Raw genomic sequence first — 24,224 nt, forward strand, 5'->3', positions numbered from 1 at the left:
GAGGAGGTGAGGAGTTTCTTAAAAGCAAACAGCTCTCCAGGATACTGTTTAGGGCTGGCTGTTAGTTTTCAGCCCCAGTAGTTTCTGCTAATTCACTTGCTCCCACAGCTGAGGTTTCAAATTACTCAGAAAACCTTTGGGTCAGCAGAGTTCCTCTACTAGTCATGTTCTGTAGTCTTTAACAAATGCTTGGTTGACCATCCTGGTTGACCATCCTCATTTTAGTATAAAGTCAGTTAATTCGATCTGAAGGTGAAAAATTCCCTTGTGCCCTAACTCGCCGCTTCTGTGAACACCCCAAGGATTTGTTTCTTATCCTTCAGAGATAACTGCATTTAAATAAATCACTGAACAGGAATAAAACTTGCTTGTGATGCAATTCCAGGGGATTTTCTTAACTCACCACTGACAGAGTGTTCTGCTTCCTCAGAAATGTGCAAGTATTATAACAACTGAGAGAAGATCTGCTACAAAGAAAGAGAATGTCACCCTAATATTTTTCAATAGGCAATTGGTATGTCGTGGAAAGTGAAGATGGTTTTGTTTATACTAGCCCAATGGGGGTTTGGCGATTGGTCACCTCCAAAAACTGATGAAGCTCAGCCGAAAACAAGGCTGAGACACCAAAAGAGTGAACTGTGGCGTTACCTGATCTCTGGGGAACAAGGAGGAGCTATTGCCACTCCAAAGGTGAGATGTAATCAAGCAAATTTGGCTATTTGTGTTTCTAAGAATGTGTTTTGTCATGGGTTGATTTTTGATCTTGAGATCTCTCCTGTTCTTCTCATGTTGCATTTATGGCTTTTGTTCTTTTCATGTAGGTCTAGAATTTCTGAAGTGTTTGGAGCAGGAGGTATGTGGACAAGAAATGGTGGCATTTCCAAACAAGGTATTTGTCATATCTGTTGTATGCCTCCATAAATCCAGCCTTGTGCCATTTCTGCTTTTAAATATACTATTTTTAGTAAATGAATAAGCAATTGTGAAGATTAGAATTTTTTCAGAGAAGAATATGTTGAGGGCCTTTTCCTTTTCCTCAGTTGTTTCTGGTGTGTTAATAACTCCATCTACAGTTCATCACTGAAATAGTTCCAGAAGTACTGGAAATACGAGCCTGAACCAGCTCACTAATAAGATAAAACCTGGATTCTGTTCACATTTTAAACAATGGCCTAAGTGAGGAGAATACACTAGTGTAAGGTAAAACTATAACATTTTGATGTGTTTTGCTGGCACCGTGGGACTTTTTCCATGGGACAGAGCAGAAGGAGCAGCAGCACTCAGCTGACGCTGTTGTGCAGTGGGTGTTGACCGGTTTCTGGTTTGGTACTGGGGACTTCACGGGCTGTGGACAAATGTCGGTGGGAAGGGTGCTAGCATGATTTCTCCCAGTGGGGTAGTAACGCCCTGAAACCATACCCAGAATGGGCAAAACTAGCACTTCTCATCCCAAAGGCAGATTGGAGGGGAAAAAAAAAAGTGAACAAAGCTGTGATCAGATGCAGACAGATCTGCATTTGCTTTTCCATCCTGCAGCGGGCAGGACAAGCCGGCTTGGTTCTGACCAGGTCTCAGCGGGCTGTTGATGGGCACACAGCTCCCAGACACTGGTCTGAACTCCATGTGCGGTTACAGCCCCTGGCACCGCGCTCTGGTAGAAGATGAACAACAGAGTGCCTGATAAGGGTCAGTGATATTCCCATCATACACAGAATTCAGTTTTCACTGATTATTCTTCTACTCTTATCAGTGATACTTTTGGCAGTAGACCTGAGTAGCGTTAAACAAACATACAATCCTTGTACATGAACTACAAAAACTCTGTGTTGAGTGTTTTCATGTAAGCGTGCTCGTCTGCTTGTGACCTGCTTTGCCATGTCCAGAATAGATACGTGTTAAAAATTACCAATGTGTATTCATGTAAAAGAAAGAGGTATTGAACTTCAAAAAGAAGTTTGACTACTAATCAGTTATTATTATGCCTGAGGTCACATTTGTAGGCATCAGTTTTAGCGTGTACATCCACATGTGGGCAGATGCATTAAAACAGCTCTGCTTTCAGAGAGGTATTTATGTTTATTTGCAGCTTTCACCACCTTTGGAAGCTGTGGGAGCTCTGTGCTTCTGAGATCATTATTTTGTAGGAATCTAAATGTGTATTCCGGTATCTTAATTACTTCAGGTTCCTCCATTTTTTTTTTTAATTTATCAGTCAAACCAACTGTAAATTTATTAACCAAAGACTTACATAGTAAGTGAGCTGCTTAAAAAAAACATCACTGTTAACAAATTTAGGCGGACAGAAATATAAAATGGTTTTCTAAGACCAAAAAGCAAGAAGAAAATAGAGCCAGGGTATCATGGTACTCATGTGGTGGTTTTTAGCATGTTATAAACATAAATACCTTTTCTGCCACAACAGGATTTTGCAATAGGTACCATATTGTAGGTGCAGAGGTTAGACTGCTGTAAAAGCCGTGGCCCCATGACTTTCATCCTCGTGGCTGGTGAATTCTCATGTTGCACCATCTTCTTCCTGTGTGGTTGTCTTTCAACACTGCTGGCAACTTTGGCAAAAACCTCATGACAAAATAACTCTAAAACCAGTATTTGAGAGAGGCATTTAAGAAAGTAATATAATTTATTCTAAACAATCATGATAGTTAAATATTTTCTTTGAGAATCAATTTTTTTCCTAGTGTTATTTGCTCTTGAAATCCTTGGGAATTATATTCTAGTGACATCTGTTAACACTGCTGCACTTAACACGTAATTAGGAAGGGAAAAAAGGAAAACAGAAAACAAAAGCCTATGCCAATCTAAATGTGCTTGAAAGGTGCCAGATTGATAACTCTGGGGAATGGAGTCCTCTGTTTATCCTCTGAATTAGTGCAGCAAAATCAATAGCGGCACAAACTTACTGGTGTCACCCTGAATGTCTCGTGCTCGCTCAGCTGTGAGGGCAGCCTGGCCTTGGTTTTGCCGGCAGTCGGTGGGATGCCAGCAGGGATGATGTGAAGGATGCCGTCCTGTGGTGGAAGGACTGTACCGACAACACTGAACTCATTTCACATACATTTCTGACTGTCCATCGGAGGTCAAACTTTTGGCTGGACTTTGCAGTTCCAGCATAGCTTACAAATGGTGATTTTGAACTAAAAGGCTTTATTGCGCTTTTCCAATCTTTAGCCATCTAATCCCCTGGTGTGTTTTATTTAATGCATAAACTTCCATTGACGTGACAGAACCAGAGGCATTACAATCTATCATGTCAAGACTTCATACATTAACAGTTCTTGTTAGCACGCATTGGCACAATACACTGTAATAGTTCTGAATTACGCTAATGATCCATGGATAATGGGTCACCAGGAGATTTTTGAACTGTACCTTTAAACCAACGCCACAGTGCTTTTAGGATGTGTCAAAGTGCACGGAGGCTTGGCACTATAACACGCTTTAATGCATCTTCAGAGCACCTTATCTTGTATGCTTTGCTTTAATTGAGATTAAATGGCTTTGAAGGACCTAACAGAATTTCAAGGACAATGCAATATCTCATATTCTCAGTGAAAGGTTTTTAATGTATTTCCTGAAAAGCAAGACAAATATTCCATACAAACACATTACACTAAACTGATGTTAAAGGTCTGTCTCAAACTTAGAGAAGCCAGCACAATTTGAATTAAAAGCATGGCATAGTATTCCTGAGGATGTCACTAGGATGGGGTGAGAACATTGCATAGGATCTTGAGTTCTGCAGGAGTCCCAGTTAGACAAGTAGCAAGAGAAGCAATGCTTTTTGGAAAGCAGAGGTGCTTGAGTCCTCCTGCAAGTCAGACTGAATTTGTGCCAAGGAGAGCTTGTGAGAGTTTTCTTCTAGGGGTATGTACTCTGAATTCAGTGCACGGTGTCAAGGCAGAAGCAAAGCCATCCTGAAAGTTTGGTTTAGTTTGTCCCTCAGTCTTTACTACATTCCTGTAATAACGGTTTAAGAAAATTTAAAGAGATGTCGTATGAAAACAGAAATAATAAAAAAGAGACTGTGTCCTGTCCCCTCTCCACCGCCTCTTTTTGTAGTTTCAGTTTAATACTTGGCATTTTATTTAGTTGCAAACTTGTCCTCTCAGCCTTGCTTCTGTAGTGATAAAAAGGTGCTGCAGTGGCTTGGAAGATGCTGTTGTATTCCAATAACAATAACTGTGTAGTTTCATGAACCGCCTGAGCTTATACTTGAGAACTCTTTGGAAAAAAACACCATCATATCACAAGGATGTGAAGGGTAATACTGCCAATTTTTTGAATTATTCATTAGTTGGAAGGAAAAATAAGCAAAAAAGATACAGGCTTCCTTTTATTTATGGTTTTATTAATCTTTATGTTTATTAAGTGAAGGGAATACAAATTTTCCACCTTTTCCATAACAACAACTGAAAAAGCAAAGAAAATGTGTATGCTTGAAAAGTTGGGATTTCTGGGAATACATTTTCCTCTTTTAACTCGCATTTGAACACGAGGTAAAACATTTTTTTGACAAGGTAAGTAGAGTAAACAAAGATCAGTGAGAAAGCAGGAATTATTGAAGTACTGGAAAAACTGCTGCAGGCCACTTTTTCACACATTGCTGCTCAAGTCAGGATTACGCTATGACAGTTCTAACTCTCCTGCTGACATCCTTATAGACTCTGTTACATTATTTACTTCTTGTAAAATAACATTCTATTACAGCTCCTTCATGTCCTGCTGCTATTCCAAGTTCAAGGGGAAGAAATTCTGCTCAACCATAATTCCTCTCTTCCAGCTCGTTAATACTGCTCAGAGGAGATCATTATTAAAAAGACTGATATGCAGCCTCTATTTCATGCCCCATTTTCTGGTGCAGCAACAACTGTATTTCTAGGGTGTTGGTCTTCACTTAAATCAACAACACTGCATAAGATGCATTAGTCTGTGTCTCGAATATCAGATGAAGCATGCCCACCCTGTGCTGAAGATAGAATGTCATTTTTCTGTCTGTAAGGGAGAAAGCTTTCAGATATTCCTCTTGCTTTTTCATTGCAGGGAAAAGCAAAGCCAGGCATGCAATCATACCCAATTTCAAAAGAAAAGGAATTGATTCTCAGTAGACTTGCCAGGAACATCTGTGGACAGATCAGGGTTAGCAGCAGACAGGTTACTTGAACACCGAAAACTGGCTTAGGTCTCTTTTCCAGTGTCAGCAGATAATCACGCACATATCACTGAGTCCCACATAAAGGGTCTGTTGAAACTTGTTTTCTGGGAAGACATACTTATTAGTACCCAGAAAATGAATTTGCCTATTGTCTCTGAAGTCCCACTGTAAGTCCCATTAGCAGCTAGGTGTACCACTAGCAAAATATTCCTACAGTGGGGGAGAATGCTCCCAAAGCACCGGCCTTTGAAAAGCAGCACTTTCATGACTGCCTGAAATCACCCTGGCAAGTCAGGCATCAGCCCTGCTGCTTGCAGTGGGAATCTTGAAAGCAACACTCGACACTTGAAGAACTGGCATCAAACCAAGCAGCAGTGACCACACGCTTTGAGGTGGTCAGAGGACAGGGAACCCCTGGCACTACACACACAGCTCAGAGCAGTGCACTTCATCAGCTTTCAAAACCCACGTGGACCATCCCTAATGAAATTTAGGTAGCATTTCATCAGTAATAATACCGACAACATGATAGTTATCTAATTATCCAGTCCTTGGGAAGAGATGCTTAATAAACTTCCTAGCAAAACGTGAATCATATGTGCTCTTTCTTCAAGGCAAACACGGAAACAGCTACAAAATCAGCACTGGCCACAGCAGCATTGCATTATGTATGTGGTGAGTCCAGATAAGAGCAGTGCAGAGCGTTCGGCCGTGGATCTCTGAAGTCTGGCAGGGACTGTGTGGGAATTAAGGGTGACTTTTGCCATGTACCTCTGCCTGAACCAGGACTTCAGTCACTCTCTATTATTTTCACAGTTTGTTGCGCAGTGTAGAGTTCTGGCACTGAAACTGGGACTAAAGTTACATACATGAGTGCGCTGGGTCAGAAGGTGGTGATTGTTAACTCTGCATGGTGATGGCCATGGGTAATTAAATACCTCGTTCACCAGGAGGAGGTTTTCTGATGATCCTTCCAAGAGGCAAGAGGTGGGAGTAGCCAAAGGTCCAATTTCAACAATGTGGGTACAAATTCTACTAGAGTAATCAAACGGGATAGATACCTCATGTTTCTTTCAGATGTGGGGCTCTTAGTCAATCTGAAAGAATTCTTCAGATTCCTGGTAGCCTTTGATTTCAAGGGAGTTTGGAACAGATTCCCATTTTTTGCCTCACAACCTCCTTTGTGGGTTATTCTGTGGAGTCCCTGGATGGGTCACATAATAAAATATGGCCACATATTTATCACTAGCAAAGAAAAAAGCAGGTTGCTTGCTAGTGCTTCAGAGTTTCGTTTCCCTTAGGCATGAAAGATGATCCTCTTCTTCATCCACTTACCTCTCTATTTCCCCAGTCTGACCTGCTTCTTCTGTAAGGAGGGTTGATTCTTCTCTGGGAAACACATTTTGAAAGCATTTCGGTAAAAATACCATGAATTTCGGTAAAAATACCACGAATAACCAGCCGTTATAGCCATTTAGTTCAGTGCTTTTAAGATTAGTGTCCTAGCTCAGTTTGCACAGTTAATCCAGTCTCTGAACCAGGGAGTCATTATGTTTATCTGTTTGGGTTGGGTTTTAGATACTACCAATTACTGTTATCAAAACATGTTGAATTAAATGTGTTCTAGGAAAGCAGATAATTTCACTGTAGACTGGTAAATATCTGTTTATAAATGAAGCTACCTTTTATTTATTGCAAAGGCTAGCACATTCATCAGCATGCCTAATGAAAATTGAACAATTAATAAGCAGTGGCAGACCCTGTATGAAGGTCAGTAACAACCTAAGCAAACTTATCAAAAATGCAAAGGGGTTTAGAGTTTTTGAAAAGTTCATTCTGTCCTTAATTAACAGATCTAATTACAGCTCTGCCATAGCGAAATGCAAAATGATCTCTTCAAAAGGCAAGAAGTCAAAGGTTTAATAGTGCAGATAACTTCCTTCTTCAGTACACAGCGACCCAAGTGTAGAAGGGAATTTCACCAAGCAGTCAGCAGAGTTGATTGGATGGCTTTGACAGGAACTGAAGCCGAGCAATACACAGAAATCCCCAAACAACAAAGGAATTGCTCAGGAATAAAAACTCTTGTGTCTTGGGATTTGAAATAACACCAAGTCAAGACTTTGGATGATCTCTTTTCTTAGCAAGTTGTCATTGTATTTATTCTGTGACCTTTGCTGGTTAGTTTTGAATAACACTTTCTGTTCCATAGACTGTGTTTAATTATCACCTCATTTAACCAAAATGGACATTACAAAAATCAAGCATAATCTAGCATAGTACCACTGAATACAATTGAGAGAAACACTTGAGATTCCTGCAGTTACTAGTCAGCATTTGGGAGCTGAAGGGCAACTTTCCAAGTGTCACGGAAGGCTTTAGTTCTGCATTACTTCTTCCAGGAGACCAAGAAAAATCTGAGTGATATGTTCAGAGTTGTGCAGGAAGAGGATGGAAAGGAACAGAACTGGATTCATCAGTAAGCAAATTAAATCTTCCTGGCTGATTTATGTGGGCAGGGGTCATTACATGTGGGTAATATAAAGTGGCTGAAAGAAAAATTAGGCTGCTTAAAATTAATAATATATAGCTGAAATGAATTGTTACTATTCATCTCTACGTTTGGATTAGCAGAAAGAACAGCAGTATGAGAAGCGAGGTCTCTTCAGGGAAACCTGACCTGTGTGAATATCCTGATTGTTTCTTTTCAAACCTCGCCAATGAGAAAGTGAATGCAGACCTACAGAACATAGGTACAGAAGGTAGAAACTATCGAATCTCCGTAATTATCTTGGAGAGGCTCAAAAATACAGGAGCCATATTCATCTTTTCCTGGAAATGAAGTAAATGATAACAAATATTTCAACCAAAAGGCTCATTAAACACAACATGAAAACAGAGAGTCTTTTCTGAGCATGAATTGTCCTCTAGCTTCTCAGCTGCACCATCCTGACCTGGATTAATTCCATGTGGCATGATCATTTTCTGTTGGCTGTAGGAGGAAAAAAATGAAGCTCACTCAGACTCATGAGCACTTTAAGACTTCTATTTCATTGTTTTTCTTAAAAATCATATAATCTGGTTTTTAACTGTCTGGCTTGAACAGATAGGTAGCATCAACCGTCAATAACATGCCATACTAATGTGGCCTAACGCTGGTCTTCTGGCGTATATTTGAAAGCAGAAATGGTGGGGCTTTTAAATGCAACAAACACATTCTTTTTCTGCCCGAAGGAGCCAGATATCCTGTGTGGCCATGACATGATCCCCACTTCACCTTTAAGGAAATTATAGTTATCTGTCTAAAATGTGGTTGCTCAAAAAGAGTTTTAGCTGCTATTTGGTCCTTCTCTGCCTCAGCAGAGGAGACAAAACGGGTCCTGCTACATTGCTTAAAAACACAGATAGCAGAAAACACCACATTATCACATTTCTTTCTTTGTTAACAATTGCTTTAAGATAAGAAATGAAAATAATTACTTGAGTGCTGCTGATGGAAATTAAAATCTAAGAGGTTGGCATTGTTACTGTTTGTTGTTGTTGTTATTATTATTATTATTATTATTGAAGTGGTAGGAAGTGCAGTGCTATAAAAGCTCTTCTAAGCAATGTTACTCCTCCTTACAGACCATTAAAGGTTCACTTCACACTTATATCTCTTTTTTCCAGACTGGATCCCAAATCGTTAATTTTGACCTTGATGTTCCTAAAAGAAAGCTTTTTTGAAGCAAAACCTTCTCTTGATGTCCGAACGTACCCTGAAGATGTCCATCACCAGAGCTGTAAATTCAAGACAAAAAGCCATCCAGGTACCTTGAATTTATTGAGACTTGAAAGCAATGAGATGCAAAGACTTTTGTTTTCTTTTCTAGCGCCATACAATGTCCAAGCTTTAGACAATATCCTTTATTCATAGCAATCTGAGAAAGCAAAGATGCTGAAAATAATATATGGCCCAAGACACTATATGAAAGGGTGATAAACTAGATTTATGATTAAAGGGAATCAAACCTAATCCTTTCTCCTCTGCCTTGCCAAACTCAGCTCACAGATCAAGTAGCTTTAAAGATACAGCTTAGAGAGTAAGAGTAAGTACAGTCTTTGGGTTCTACAGGTAACATACCCCTAACAAAGAGATAATTTGTGGTTTTTTATATTCTACCTACCTCTATAAACTTATTCTTCTCTTTCTCCCTTGATTTTCCCATTTTCTCTATAATTTCCCTTTTGCCTTTCCTTTCCTTTCCGAGATTTTTCTCCCCTGGTACTTCACCAAGATCCTTATTAAATTCAGAGATCTTAAAATCAGATTTAAAGGATTTTGACAAGAATGAGATACTAAAAATTTTCTAAACTGTCTATAGGCATCTATCTACATCTTTCAAAATGAAGCGTCTTTTCACTGTGACCCTAATCACTTTCTGAGGAGAGTAGACCGTGACATTCCAGTACTGGGTGTGTTACATGACACTTCTAAAACCCATTTTGCTAACATTTTTATGTGTCTCCTCGACCTGTCTACAAGAAATTAGTATTCAGACAGCTTTGAGAGGATGATTTAAAATCTGATCTTCAACAAGTCACTATTTTTCTAAAAAAATTGCAAATGTCTCTAACATTTCATGCTCTGAAACTCTTTTTTAAACGATGCTCATAACTAGGTTTTTATGGTGAATCTTTATGATTCAGAGAAATCTAATCTCAGAGTGATTTGTGCCACCCCCCCACCTTAGCTATGGTTATAGCTTTATAGTAATCTTAGGATGTCACTAGTTGTCTTTTATATTCAAGGCCCATTAAAAGATTGATGTCTGAAGCCAAATGGGTAAATGCACCGCAGGTTGCACAGTTTCCTAGTGCATCATGAGGCCAATTGTCTAACGTATGTGGCTGAAGCGGGAGGTTTTCCAGACAGGAGTTCCACTAGCGCCAGGGAAGACTTCAGAGCAGCCACAAAAACATCTGAAGATTTCCTTCATAGCCCACAGCAACTGCAGCCATCACTGTTGTAAACACTTGTCTCCGTGGAGGAATCTGTTGGGGTAAGCACAGCAGAGAGGCACTTGGCGTAGCTCTTCATGTGTGTTAAACACATTTCTATCAATGTGAGAGGAGACTTCACACAACCCAACAAAAGACACAGTGTGGAAATAAGCTCTGGCTGTTTGCTTTCTGTTGTGAGCAGCACAGCTGTACTGGCTGATGCTAATGAAACTGCCAGCTGTGATCTCTGAGCAAAGGAACCGGCATGGTGCACAAGCTCCCTTCATCTGCTGGCTCTGGGACACTGCTGCCTTTGGGTCATGGCTGAACTTGCTGCACTACTGATTTACTATCGAGCCATTCACAGTAGTAGTGTAAGTAAGGAGGATTGTGCCTTTACCTCTAGTTTGAACTGGACATGAACAGGATATTTTTCATGGTCAGAATGCAAGGGTTGTTTAACTTTGGGGGGATTTATTCCTTAATGTTAGCCTAAGCAACCCAGACTGGAAGGTGAGCTGCTGGGGAATGCAAGAAAATCCTTTTGAGTTCAGAAAACTTAGAGGTCATTGCTTGCACCTGCCTGTCCCTGTGTTCTTCCACTCCTGCGCCAAAATGGAACCACGAACAGTCATCCCTTCATACTCATTAGGTCTGTTCCCTGTGTGACTTTTTCCTTTTATATGGTAAGAAACCCTTTAGTCCTGTAGAATAAACAGAGTGGTCGGGAAGTAGTTTGGATTATTTTTTTTTCTCTCTTACATTAACAATAGAGTTTTAACTAATACGTCACTTCAAAAGAGCAGTAATGAAATGCACAAGTCAAGGAGAACACAGCTGTGACTTTCAGAGTTTGCAGGGCTGTCAGCGAGAGAAGCCGCATCTTTACCTGTAAAGTGGGAAATTTATTCTGTAAGACTTTGAGAGAAAATAAATTTGGAACTTCACAATGCTATTTATTCAGAGTCACTTTTCAGCATATAACTACTTCTTAAAGTTCTCGTAATAGTCAGTAAGAATCTCATAAGCATCTCAATGCACCTTACATTGTTACCTCTGTCAAGAGCCAGCAACCAAGTTTATAACAAGACCTATCTTCTTTTATTTTGCTGGAGAGACTCTTTTAATCAGTTCACAGCTGCCTGGTATGAGTCTAATTTTATGCAGGAAGAAGATGAGCATATCCTTACTGACTTAGCAAGTTCAGAGGTATTTTGCTTTGAAATTTACAAACAGATAGGATCCATGACTGGAATTACAAATGTAGATAAGCATAACGCATTTAGAATTGTATTGCTTTTCTTCTAAATTGTTTCTCTGCAGCTTGTCATTGCTTGTGTAACATATCAGCAGACTCAGGACAGGCACAGGGACACAAATGTCATTGGGCAACAGTCATAGCAGGATGCAAACTCTGCTTTCATATATGCAAATACATATTTTTAAGATTGTTCACATTTTAAAATAAAGCTGTACATGAGATATATGGGAGAATAACAAGGAACTAGAAAAGTTCAGCTTTAAATATATCCTACCACTATGTCTGGAAAATCTCTACTGTATTCTGTAGAGTTTAAATCTGTACTGAGAAAATAATATGGCCCTGAAAATAGCACAGGACTACATTGTGTAGGTCTAGCCAGGAGCCTGCTGAGCTGGAAGAAGAATCGGGTCTGTGTGGTTTCAGACCGTAGTTTCTGCCTTGAGCCCCATAAAGCAGAACGACAGCTAAAAGCCTGTATTAAGCATCATTCTTTAGCTTAGAAGCTAATGTCTTAAGGATTTTGGTGGTATTATGTATACCTCCAAGCAGGTACTTAGCATCTAATGCATTTTAATGGAAGCAATTTGATTCAAGACTTTAAATGTTAAGTGGTAGCTCATATTGGGTTTTGAATGTCCAAGTAGCTTAAGCCTTACTAGTTTTGGTACCTAGGGTCAAGCTCCTCTTCGTGTTCTCAGAATCATACCTGTCCTTTGTGCCTGTAAGGTGTGAACACAAGTGTGACCTGGGCTTCCTCTAACTGGAGAGCAAGAGGGTTCAATATGGAGGGCTGTACCTCTTAGGGTTTGGGTTCACACCCTCTGAGGTACATGGCCTTCAGCTGGCACAAGATGCAAGAGGTAATAGGTGCTTATCTTTATTTAGGGTCTAGATCTCAGGTGCTGGAACCAATTAGCCCCTTAAATCACTGCTGAATGGAAGGTGCAGAATGAAAAAACTTTTTACCTTCAACATAGTCCTTTCCAAATTAGGATGAGATGTTTGCTAAGGATAGAAAATAGCTTGACCATGCTGTAGTTGCACTATGCCTGTTCCATAGCTACGCAGAGCACTCACAGTGCTGGCATCTCCCCCGGACTCTGTGCTATGTTCACTTTCTGTTTCAACCAGTTTAGTAGTAAAAGATTCTTCTTTTGCAGTGGCTATAAATATCAGAATTCCCACTGTGAGGAAACATTTAAATATTCAGAAATTCCCTTTCAAAGCATTAGTTGAAAATCACTATTAAATATTCTGCTCTTGTCTTTGTCTTTTATCTTGTGAAGAAAAGCAAAACCATTAAACATGAAGAAACAAAATCTGTCTTTGACCTTGCCCTTGCTTGGATTGAGCACACACATATATGGAACTAGGGTACTGTTAGTCAGCAACCAAATGCGTTTGCAGGTTTAATGATGCGGTGGCCAGCCTATTCAATTACAATAATAGAGCTTAATCACACTAATATCAAGCTCTTAGAGACCTGAAAGTCCTATTCTGCTCATACTTGCAACTTTTCTTCTACCTGTTACAGAGCACTTGGGCATCTGCTACTTTTGGCAAATTCAAGTTGACATTGTCTCAGAGAGGCAAGAGAAGAACACAGCTGCGTGCCCTGATTGGCATTCCCAGAGAACCTCAACTGGGCCAGCTGTGGAAAATTGAGGCGCTTTCTTGGTCCAGTGCAAAAAGAATCTGGTAAGTGCTCTTCTTGTTGACTGTTTTTAGGGCAGAAGGGAGGTCTTCAGGGAAAGCCCTTAGGTAAAAACACTATTAGAGAAAGTTTTTCAGAAATTCTTGAGTTCTGTGTTTTAGTTCTTGATGACTTTCTTTTTAATGGTCAGGCTGAAGAGCTGTCCCTTTGTTCTTAAGCTCTGTGTTTAGCACACAGGAAATTACTTGTCTTTCTAAGAGGCTATAACTGTAGGCTTTGAAACTGTAGTTGGCTTGATATGTTCTTAGCTTGCTGACTTTGCTTTATCCTCTTAACAGAATAAATGATCTCATGTAATAGCAAACCTGACAGATCTTCATAATTGATCACTATTCCTCGCAGACGAAGCGCACAGGACGCAAGCGGAATGAAGCAATGTAAGTATTGTGCAATTTAAGTATTGATTCTTTTAATAGCAGTGCTGCTTTTCTCTGTAAGTGCTCACCTCAGCAACAAGAAATTATGGAGGGAAAAACAGAAGTGGGAAGTAAAATTAGACTTAAATGAAAAAAAATATGTATCTGATAATTCAGTGAAAGCCTGCCAAGGAGTCTCATTGCCTAAGGGATCAGCTTTACAGAAGGTCCTTAACTATGCTGATAGATTCCTTTTGGACTAGTGAAAGCTAAACCAGGTATAAGTGGGGGAGGAGTAATAAATCAGCCCTGCTTGTACTAGACACAATTTAGTAGTGTTCAAAACCCCTTTATGTCATTAGAATGATTTAGAGATGGGTGATTGGCATGGGCTAAGGGGTGCTGTGGGTAACGGGTAGTGTGGTGTGGGGAGGGTTGCTCACACCTCTTACAGCAAAATTATAATCTAGCAAATTGTACTTTCAAAGCCTGATATCCTTGATAAACAAGAAATGGCAATACTTATTAAAGCGTGGTCCAATCATTGTTATACCCTGACACTGGAAGAGACAGGTGTCAGGTTCTGTTACTGCTGAAGTTTTCGCAGCATCCCAATGATCTCTTTTGAGGTGTGTGCGAAGGCACATTGGCACATACGGTGTGCACACCTATTCCCAAACCTGCGAAACCACTGCAGGAGCCCTTTAACCTGATCCTTCATCTTCTCTTATACACCAGCGTTGTCTCGCAATCTGCTCCCACTGAGCATGCTGCAGTTGTCTAATGAATTTCACATTCAGATGGTTGACTCACATTGCACTCCACAGGGTCATATAAATGTTCTGAAACTGACAGTTGTGATTATAAGTTAGTTGGGTAAGAAGAGGACCCCTGGGCGCAAATCTCTGATGTACCTGAAAATCTTTTTGGCAGCAGTGACTAAATCTATCCCAAGCCTACAAGGTCAATTTGCAGCTCGGTTGCCATCTGTATTTATCTGCATCACACATGGAAATTTTACTCTGACAGTGATTGGATCTCTAGGAAATACCTCAAGTAGATTGTTTCTATGGGTAGCCTGTAATCCTCATTCTCTTGAAACAAGCTTCCAGGATATGTCATTCTCCTGATTATGCCATCTTATGTGAAGTTTTGGGGTTGGTTTTTCAAAAATTACGAATCTCAGTGGCGTGTAACTTGGTACAACTTGGTCAGCAAGTGTGGGCATTGTTCTGCTAAACAGTGGAGGGGAGGGGTTGGCTGCTAGAAGGGGCAAAGAATACAGTGCAAGATCATTAAGTAACTTAAATTTCTTGTGTCAGTTGTGAATCATATTGTGAGGGCACTTACAAATAGAAAATCATGGAAAACGAGGAAAATCCGGTTACACATACAGTCTCCTTTCTTCTAGGGATCTTCAGTTTCTGATAATTTTTCATTAGGAGTTTCTGCTGAGAACTAATATATTTAATGAGAGTAACAGTGAGACAAAACACTAGATAACTACAGTTATGAAAGCAATCATTCCTACGTGTATCGTGTGGATTTTAGAAACAATAGCGATGTTAGAAGCAAGTGGAGGGCAGAGGAAATCAGACTCTTGAAACTGGTTTTAAAGCATTGGGCAAGTTTTAAAGTATTTAGCATGAGTTTTTTGAGTTTTCAGATGAGTCTCTTGAGAGAACCACTTGTCTTGTTCCATGATCAAGGCCGTATGTGGCCTTCTGTGGTATAGGGGCATGCCTGAAATGGAAGGAGGTTTTCATTAGGATGTTTTAATTCACAAAATGAAATGGCTGATCCTTTTCAACTCTCAGCACAAGCCGCTTCTGAACTGTTAAATATCGGAAAATCTGAGACAGTCGTTCCTTTGAAGTATCTGTTTGATATTGAGACAATGCAGGTGGGCAGCTGGTACTTTTGTATGGTGGTTTTGGGGGTATTTTTGGGGGAGGAGGGTTTGTTTGTTTGTATTTTCAAGAACAAAAGGATATAAAACAAGGGGGCTGCTCAATGGTTAGGAAAAAAACCTCTTTTTGTTTTTGTGGTAGACTGTAAAACAAGCACTGAATGGGAGGGAAAATAACTTTCTCTAGCTCTGTTCCTTAAGTTGTAAAGTATTTGTGTAGCATGAGGGTTCAAGAACTTCAGCATTCAAATGCTGTCACTGCAACTAACTGCACCAGGGGCCTAGTAGAACGTGTGCTGAAGTCAACAGGACTCTTTCCATCAGCTAGAACGGCTGTTGGATCAGGTTCAACACAACACAGAAATGCAAGCTCTGCAGCTCTCGCTCTCAGAGGAGCTCTCTATGGTGTCAGCTGAAGTAAACTCTCCATTAGCTAAGTTCATATTGTCATCTGCAATACTGAACACAGACAATTCTGCAAAATAAGCCATGTTCTAGGAGGTAGAGATAGGCACTAGATGTAGGTGAGTGTAATACATATCTTCAGAAACACCACCTCTGTGTGTATATGCTATGATGTGCATTACGCAAAGTTGCTGCTCAGCAGAATTAGTCTTTATAATTACTTAATTTTTGATATTTAATCAAAAGACTGTATTTTATAGCTAGTCAACAGGAAGTGTTCCATAAGATAGGGAACTAACATGCAGGGAGATGGATGTGCAAAGGTTTTTTCTGTACCTGTGCACTGATGTCCTTCATGACCCAAGGCAAAGTTGCTGTAGCTTCCTCCATCATTATTCAATTGCTAAAACAGCAATAAGGCTTAACTAGGGGCCACAAAATGCTACCAGTGTTCTAGTGTGATTGTGTCATCTTGCTGTTCACGACCTGGAATCTTAGTCCTGTGAAATTTCGCTTTTTATTTACAGCCCTCTAAGTACATTTCTAGGGCTGGATAAAACAGTCTTTGTCAGAGTTACAAGCAATAAAACATTACTATATAGCTGGCATCTCTGAAGCTAGAATACAACCCAATCAAACTGACAGAACTGATAAAATTCAGTGCTGCAACTCTCGCAGAGTGTTTGCAGCACTCTGAAGTGCTCGACTACAGAGTGGTCTTGAAATCAGTATGGCTTTGCCGTAAAAGCAGCCAGCGTCAGTGCCAGAGAATAGTGTCCTTCATGGCACTGAGTTAGATCTTCAGGCCAACCCCATTCTCATCAGGAACTGGTCACCAGGGACAACTCCAAAGTACTTTGCTGCTTTCATGCAAGAAATCTAAATTAGTGGAAGATTCAGGTGGAGTTGTATGTTTTCTTTCGCTACCAGAAACCCCTCTGTCCTTTGCATCAATAAAACTGATTGATTGTAAATTTGATGATTCTGTTGAAAAAAAAGGTTTTATTGTACTCTCTTCAAATCTAGTAAATGGGAATGGAAAATGATAGTTACAGTAGATGGTGAGTCACAGGTCCTGCAGTCCAGCATGTTGGGGTGCTGTTTTGTTTGAAAAAGTAATCTAAGGCTATGTTATAAATGTGCCTTCAGCACAGAGTATTCTTTATCACTTTTTCCTTAAAAAGCTAACTTTGTATTAGGTAGCAAAGTATTAATGTGCACAGGAAGAGGAAGTTTTGGTCTCATACTATCACTGCCCATTTGATGACAGGAGAAAATATTAACCGTGTGCACCTTTGAGGTATCTGTGGTGATATGGTACCCAGCATCACAGGTGCCACTCCTCCTCTATACAATGCATTAAAGAAATTCACTGATTCTTGTAGCTTATTAAGCCTGAAAGCTCATTCAGTAGCTGCATGGCTTTTAACCACTTGGACTTTTTGTCTTCTCTTCAGCCTCATAGGAGCAACATAAATTTAAATGAAAGATGATTCATAGTGTTTAGAAATAATATGGTATATGTTAACTTGTAAGTGTCAAATATCATTCGACTTGATGGGAAGGATGAAAATGATTGTATTCTGTGCACTGTTTGTGACACAAGCTTGCAGCAAAAATCCCACCCCAGCATGTTTCCTACTGCCTTTCCATTTTGCTGCCGGTGATACCAGAGATTTAGACAAAAAGAAACAGATTTTACTCTAAGTTGCATCTTTCCTTCTTTCATCTCTTCTCTGCTTATCTCTTGCTGCTGTTCAGATCCCCCTCTAGGAGGAAGATTAAAGAACAATATGGAAAAACAAAGGAAATAGCAAGAATGTTTTATTTTAAGGAAACTTTTCTCAGAGTCTCTGCTCTCACGCGCTTACCTTCAGATTTTAATTTCGCTGTTTGTTTTTTTGTGTTTAAACACATTCCACTCTGTCATAAACACTCTTCGTACTCTTTCCAGTGTCAGGAAGGGAAATCTGGGGCTTGAATTGATTGTGTAAAGGTACAGTTACGAGGAGAAGCAGATGGAAGAGAAAATGTTGGGAGAGATTTTTTTGTCTGTCCAGCCACCCGTTCATTTATTGTTCATTTCCATCTGTCTTTGCCTGGATTCCAAGATTGCATCGTGTATGTCTCTAAGTGCTGCTAAGTGCCAGAGATTTGACTGAGTGTGGCACCCATGCTACCCTAGCTTGCTTCAAGAAGAAATAGTATTTAGTTATACCGAATTGGATTTGTGTTCAGTGGTTTTTATAGCGCGTATTTTACACATAGTTGTTCATGGATCTGCAGAAGACTTTTGTGACAGGTTTATCGTGTAGCCCATTTTAAATGAAGATATGTTGCCTACAACGTAGGAATGTGCTTCAGGGTTATTTTCCTTCAGTGCTCATATCTTTATTTGTATTGAAACTTTTTAATCATCATTGTACTTTTTCAGCTGGATTGCCTCTTGATACTTTTTGTTATTTTCTTTAAGATTTATTCAGCAATATACTTTGAGACTTTGTTAGCCTGGGGAAGGAAAGGAATTCAGCAAGGTAGCTGGGATTACATACAGGTTTTAAGGTGAATTTCCTGAATTCTAAGTAGGTCCAATCCTATTGGCAGGTGTTACTTTAGAAGGCGCACAAACTGGAGCATGGAGATGCTAATGGTGCTTTCCCAATGCCCAATGGCTGGTTGAAAAGGATAGTTACCTAGTATTAACTGCTTAATGTTTCACACACTGTGCTGGTAGTTGTAAAGCACTGCAGCCTCAAACACTCACAAAACCTGGCGGTTTTAAGCCCACTTGACACTTTGTTGACATAAACACCAGTATTTTACATGTAAAGTGAAAATCTGTGTATGTGTATATATCAATATGCTAAGTTTGTTGTTCAGATTACCAGCAGCTTTGGGTTAGAGAACTGAAATGACCCAAACCAAAACCACTAAAATGTCACTGAATCCTGCTTAGAATAACGATGGAAATGTGCAGTGAGCTGGATGACGCAATGCTAACAGTTCCTGGATATAGAAAGTGAGATATAGCTACTGTAAAGTCAGCCAGCCAGAGCTAATGGCCAGGGGCTGATGTCGGGAGCTTTTAGGGAGAGACAGGCCAGATCTGCACCTGAGAGGGGGTGTGTGTTTTGGAGGCAAGATCAAGGGCTGGGGGTGAGGGTACTTATCTTCAGCTCATCACAGCAAAATGGTGTTTTTAAAGACTTAAAAATACAAATTCTGACATCTTTCAAAACCTACTGCTCTGTTCTCAGTCTGGTTCTCTTTTAACTCTTCATTCAACAGTTCATCTTTTCTCTGATTTCTTGTCCTGAAATAACAACTGTGTGAATTGACTGGAAAACTCCACAAAATTACATGAGGCTCTAACAGATTCTCAGCCTTGGGGGGTGGGATCCTTCTTCCTGTTTCCAAGATCCTTGTCTCTTTCCTCTTGAAGATAGGTGCACTGATTTCTTCTGTTAGCTCTGTTTGTGAAAGAATTAAATGCTGCATTGAATATCAATGCAGAAACAGCTCAGCTGTGATATGCCACACAACCCTATCAGCAATTGCTAAGCTCTTGTAAAAAAAAGGATCATATGCAGGTTCTTTCTCAAGTTTGTCTCAAGACAAATATCTCACTTACTGTCTCAAGACAAACATCTGTTTCTTTGTGAAGCTTAAATATGTTACTAGTTTTTTTCATTATTATTTTTCCCTCACTTGAGAGTGCTTCTTTATGCAGTAAACTTCAGTGGAAGCCATTTGAGGAAGAATTATAGGATTAAGAAACATAGGATTAGAAACTTTCTTCATAGAAAAGATTGTTGTTTTCTCTCTAAGCAATTATTTTTTGGAGTTTGATTGGAAGTTCCCCAAAACTTCATACCTGCATTTCTGAAAAGAGTAATTCATTCATGATCATTTCCATATGTTTTATAAAAAGAAATAGCTGTCTGTACTCAATTTGCTTCAGCAATAAGCATTAAAATATTTATTATATATTTATAGTGGACATAGATACAACATATATTTTTATGTCTTGTAAATAAATATTGTTTTCTGTTTCCTGGCCAATTTCTTGGTATCAGCCTTTCCGAGATAACATGTCAGCTGAGGTTTCAATAGGATGGTTTGTTTCCTGCCATTTTATAACAATTCAGTGGTTTGGGACTTCAATTATAATACATTCCTCAATCTGATTAATTTTGTTACTTTATTTCTAAAGTTGCATGGTGACCACAGAGCTGCCTCGATGTTCAGAGTGTCCAACTTGTTTTGCAAACTTGGCAACACAAAATTATGAATTGGTGTTGGCATATACTGTTCTTTAGTATTCTCAAGGGAGTTTCCTGGTATGAGGAGTCTCCAGTCTGCATAAAAATACCATAACCGGCTCCTTTGCCATAAAGAATGTGAGAACATAGAAATATTATGTCTAACGTCTGCTGAACCATCTGAGTATGGGAGATGTCATGTTGGAAGCCACTGACTATAGATTAGGTTGGTTTCTCTGTCTTCCTTGGCTATTGAGACACTGTAATTGGGTTACTGATTTCTTCAACAGTCAATCCCATCTGCAGAAAGTGTTTTCCTGTACTACTCCTATTAAGCTCTGCAGTAACCAACTTCATCATCATTTTCCTTGGCACCTCTACGTGCAGAGACAACTGGAGTGTTCTTACGAGAGTGCTTAGGGTAGTACTAATTCGTGAATGACTACCACGAGTTATTCCAATAGCTTATTGCCATGTAGGGAGACACTACTCACATTTCCTGAGGAAAAGAATGTTCCTGTTGTGAGAAAGCACTGCATTCTCCTTAATTGTTTATGAAAGAGGAAGATACAACTGTTGCGCTGCCATGTCTTTCCAAGCCTGCAGTTATCTGGCAATAAATACTTGGATAGAAGTAAGATTAAGTTGTGAAATTGAATCATATCTCAACAGATAGTCATAAGCAGCCTGAAGATGAGGTGAATGTGTCATATGTTTGACTTGACTCTGAGAGCAAAATTTGTACAGTTATGTTCTACCTTTAAAGGAAATACCTGAATATCTTTGCTATTCTAGATCTGTACTACATTAACTCTAAAAGACACACAATATCTCCATTGCACTCTAAGGGAGATTATTGGTTCTTCTGAGCCAGAGGACATGTTAAAAAATGACAAAAGGGAATAGGATCCTATTGAATTTACCAGATCAAGTTGATGAATTGTATGCAAAAAGGGAGGCTGGAAGTATAAATATGTTCTACATCCTTTCCATGACAGGCCATGGAGTATTTATTATAAATGGAAACATAAAGCAGGAATAATCTTCCCCATGACCTCACTGTGACAAACTGGCTTTCTAATTCTTGCTGAGTGCTGATTATTACTTGGCTAACATTCTGAGCTCAAGATGAAGCATGTGCTAACTTGCAGGAATTCTTACAAATAGGCTGAGCTATTTTCAGAAGGGCAGTTTTAAGGACATACTCATGTTTTTACTTGAAGGACTATTTTTTCTTAAAGCATATGAGTAGATCCACGTATGTGCAAAACCTTCATGCAAACAATACGCATGCAATTGCTCACTTACATATTGTGATTAGTGTCTGGTTCAATGAAGCAGGTTTGTGAAGTGGGGGTTAGAGAGTTTGGTTACATGCTATGAAAGGCACTCTTATGAAACATCTTCTTGGAGGTCTATATTAAAGGAACAGGTGAGGCATTAATATCAACTGTGAGAGGATGCTACTGGCAAAGGTAGTTTAGAATAGATGGGTATAACTAGAGTTAAGAGGTTCCATATTAAATTTTGTCACTTGCTGGCAGCAACTGGACTATATGTACAGACTTTCCTCATGGAAGGAAGCAAGGATCCTTCTTCTTGTGGCACTGTGGCTGTTCTGCCATGTGTTTCTATACAGTGCTTTCAGAAGGCTGGAGAGAAGAAATACAGTGAAATCACAGAAAGAAATAGACAATCATTACTAGTTCTGTGAAATTAAGAATTGTGCCGTTCTTCATGCAAGGTTTCCCCTATGTACCATCTTGATGATTTTACCATGATCTGAATTAAGCCAAAGCTGCTTCAGGTCTGTGCTTTGCAGGTGGCAATGACCTTAAGCACAGACTTGCCAGATCTGTCTGACCGTCTCCTCTCCAGACCTGTAACTGTAGCTGTAAGGAGCCAACCATTATAGTGTGTTCTGAGCAGTGTAACATAGACTTTATACTGCTTAGGTTTAACCTGGACAGAGTTTAATCTAGCAAGCAGGGCAAGCCAGTGAGATCTACCTAAACAGTTGTCTTGTTGTTCCACACCTTTTCCATGTTGCATGATGTGCTCTTCCAAATCTCACACTGACCTTTGATCAATTCCTCTTATACTTACATAGCAATGAGCCATAGTCGGGGACATCTGCAAGACCTTCTTCCCATATTTTCAGAGCCTGTTAGCGTTAACCTCTGTGCAGTTTTGTTCTGCACCCTCTGGATGTGTAGATACAGGAACAAGGGCAAAAAAGGTAAAGAGATCTCAGGTCTTACTGACACTGAATAGCAAGAATAGCACACTTCTGGGGATGGTGGTTACAGCATTTCTTCTAATAATGTCCAAAAAGTGTTTAAAGGAAGAATTTATCATTCATTTTGTAATATTCTAAACACCTGTAATTTGCTTTCAAAGTTTTCCCATATGACATAAGAGTTTCTCTACTATCTCACCATGCAGTCTGCTTCTGTGATACAACACTTCTGTTCTGAAATTAAGACCACTAGGAGAGATCAGTGGAGGGAATTGTCTCACATGAAGAGAGTAAAACATCAAACAGAATGAGCAAACACCTCTTTTAAGTTCTGGATGAGCTGTGGGAAGTTTTTGCTTCTATGAAGTTTCACACACGGATTTTAAATCTCCTAAATCTGTGAAAACAGAGAGGTGGTTTTGTTGTCTTGCTGTGTTGTGTATCTCATGTTCACAGGATAACACAAACTTCTACATAAAATATATTGGAGATCTAAACATAAGCTTGCGTAGTACTGTGGGTTATCCTGTAGGTTAGATTTTTAAAGAGCGTAGTAAAATAATTTCTGGTAAATGTTTAATTTCATATCCGTGAGAGTTATGTTGAGAGTGTTATGTCAATGTACAGTGTTATTCCTGTAAATGGCTTTACTCTGACTTCAGAGGTGCATTTCAGTAGTTCCATGCTTCAAGTTCTCACCAGCTTCAGCTGTAATCTCATGTTCTTGCCTGCCTTCAAAAATTATAAAAAAAAACTCTGGTTAGTAAATCAGGGATAGAAACAATAAAATAATCCAACTTCTGTGTTTTGAAATGTCTATGAAGTTTTCAAAGGAATGTTTCTGTAGTTAAAGATCTGGGAAGCAACAAAAATCCACCAAATTGTCCTCTGTGAGAGAATTAATAGTTCTAATTTTGCCAGTCTACTTAGAATGTTTTCCAGAGGCTTTGGGGGATATCAAATCTCCATTTACAGGGTAGTTCACCAGAGAGAATGGTAGCATTTATTTTTAAATTAGAAGAGCCCGGAGAGATATTTTTGCCCCGAGTCATTAAAGGTTAAACACTTGATCACAGAGATATTCACTCAAATCCTGCCCTTATTTTCAAACCATGGAAAGGTGGATGCAACTTAATGGTCGTTGATATGAGAAGTTGGATATTTTTCCAGGGGCCGCAGAAAGTTGGTCTGCTCTCAATTCCTTGGGTCGACTTTTCACTGAATATGGCAGGACAGTGGTCTTTAACAAATTGTCCAATGAATGAACCCAAGTCCTAGAACAAAATTGCAGGTTATGGCTGGACCTATATGTAGGCTCAGAAGTTGTTCCCATCATTATTTCTTCAAGCCTGAACTCTGCAGTGTCTTATGGTTCTTAATTGGTACCTCGTGGGGTGATTCTAGTTACAAGGTTGTGTCAGAACATAAGGTCGTGGTGAGGGGAAACCTGAATCAGGCTTCAGGGGAGAGATGTTTCTCCATAGCAGATGTCTATAAACATGCAACACTCAGCCACCTTGCAGGAACAGAGGTCAAATACTCAGAAAGGGACCTCTAGACATGTCTGCTCCAGGTGAACATGAGTATTTGGCTTGTGATACTTAATACAGGATATGTTTGAACTCATAGTACAAACGCACACACAAAATCAAACCAAAAATTTGTACTTAAATATACTCAGGACCAGGAAAGGATAAATCGTACAAGAACAAACTGCAGGACTTTGTTAACTATGGCAACCACTATGTGTTATACTGAAGAGGCTGAAGTAATTCTAGTATTTGTAAATATCTAGTTGGAGCAAAGAGGATATGCATATCATTCCAATTCCCGTGGAGTATAACTTTTAGTACTTACTATTAATAAGTATGGCTGGGAAAGAGGGAGGTGGACGAGACTACTTTAGAGATGTCCTGGTT

General features: G+C 39.6%; 1 long non-coding RNA gene across 1 annotated transcript in view; it reads left to right on the forward strand.

Annotated features, from left to right (window-relative positions):
* Positions 1–241: 241 nt before the first annotated feature.
* Positions 242–24,224, forward strand: part of LOC308044943 — a 47,904-nt gene continuing 23,921 nt past the window's right edge. Inside the window, exons 1-4 of the long non-coding RNA XR_013922695.1 lie at positions 242–690; positions 8,843–8,982; positions 12,955–13,118; positions 13,413–13,511. This is a non-coding gene — a long non-coding RNA (uncharacterized lncRNA). The remainder of the gene's footprint in view (positions 691–8,842; positions 8,983–12,954; positions 13,119–13,412; positions 13,512–24,224) is intronic.

This window comes from Nesoenas mayeri (genome assembly GCF_963082525.1).
Source record: "Nesoenas mayeri genome assembly, chromosome: 12".
NCBI lineage: Eukaryota > Metazoa > Chordata > Aves > Columbiformes > Columbidae > Nesoenas > Nesoenas mayeri.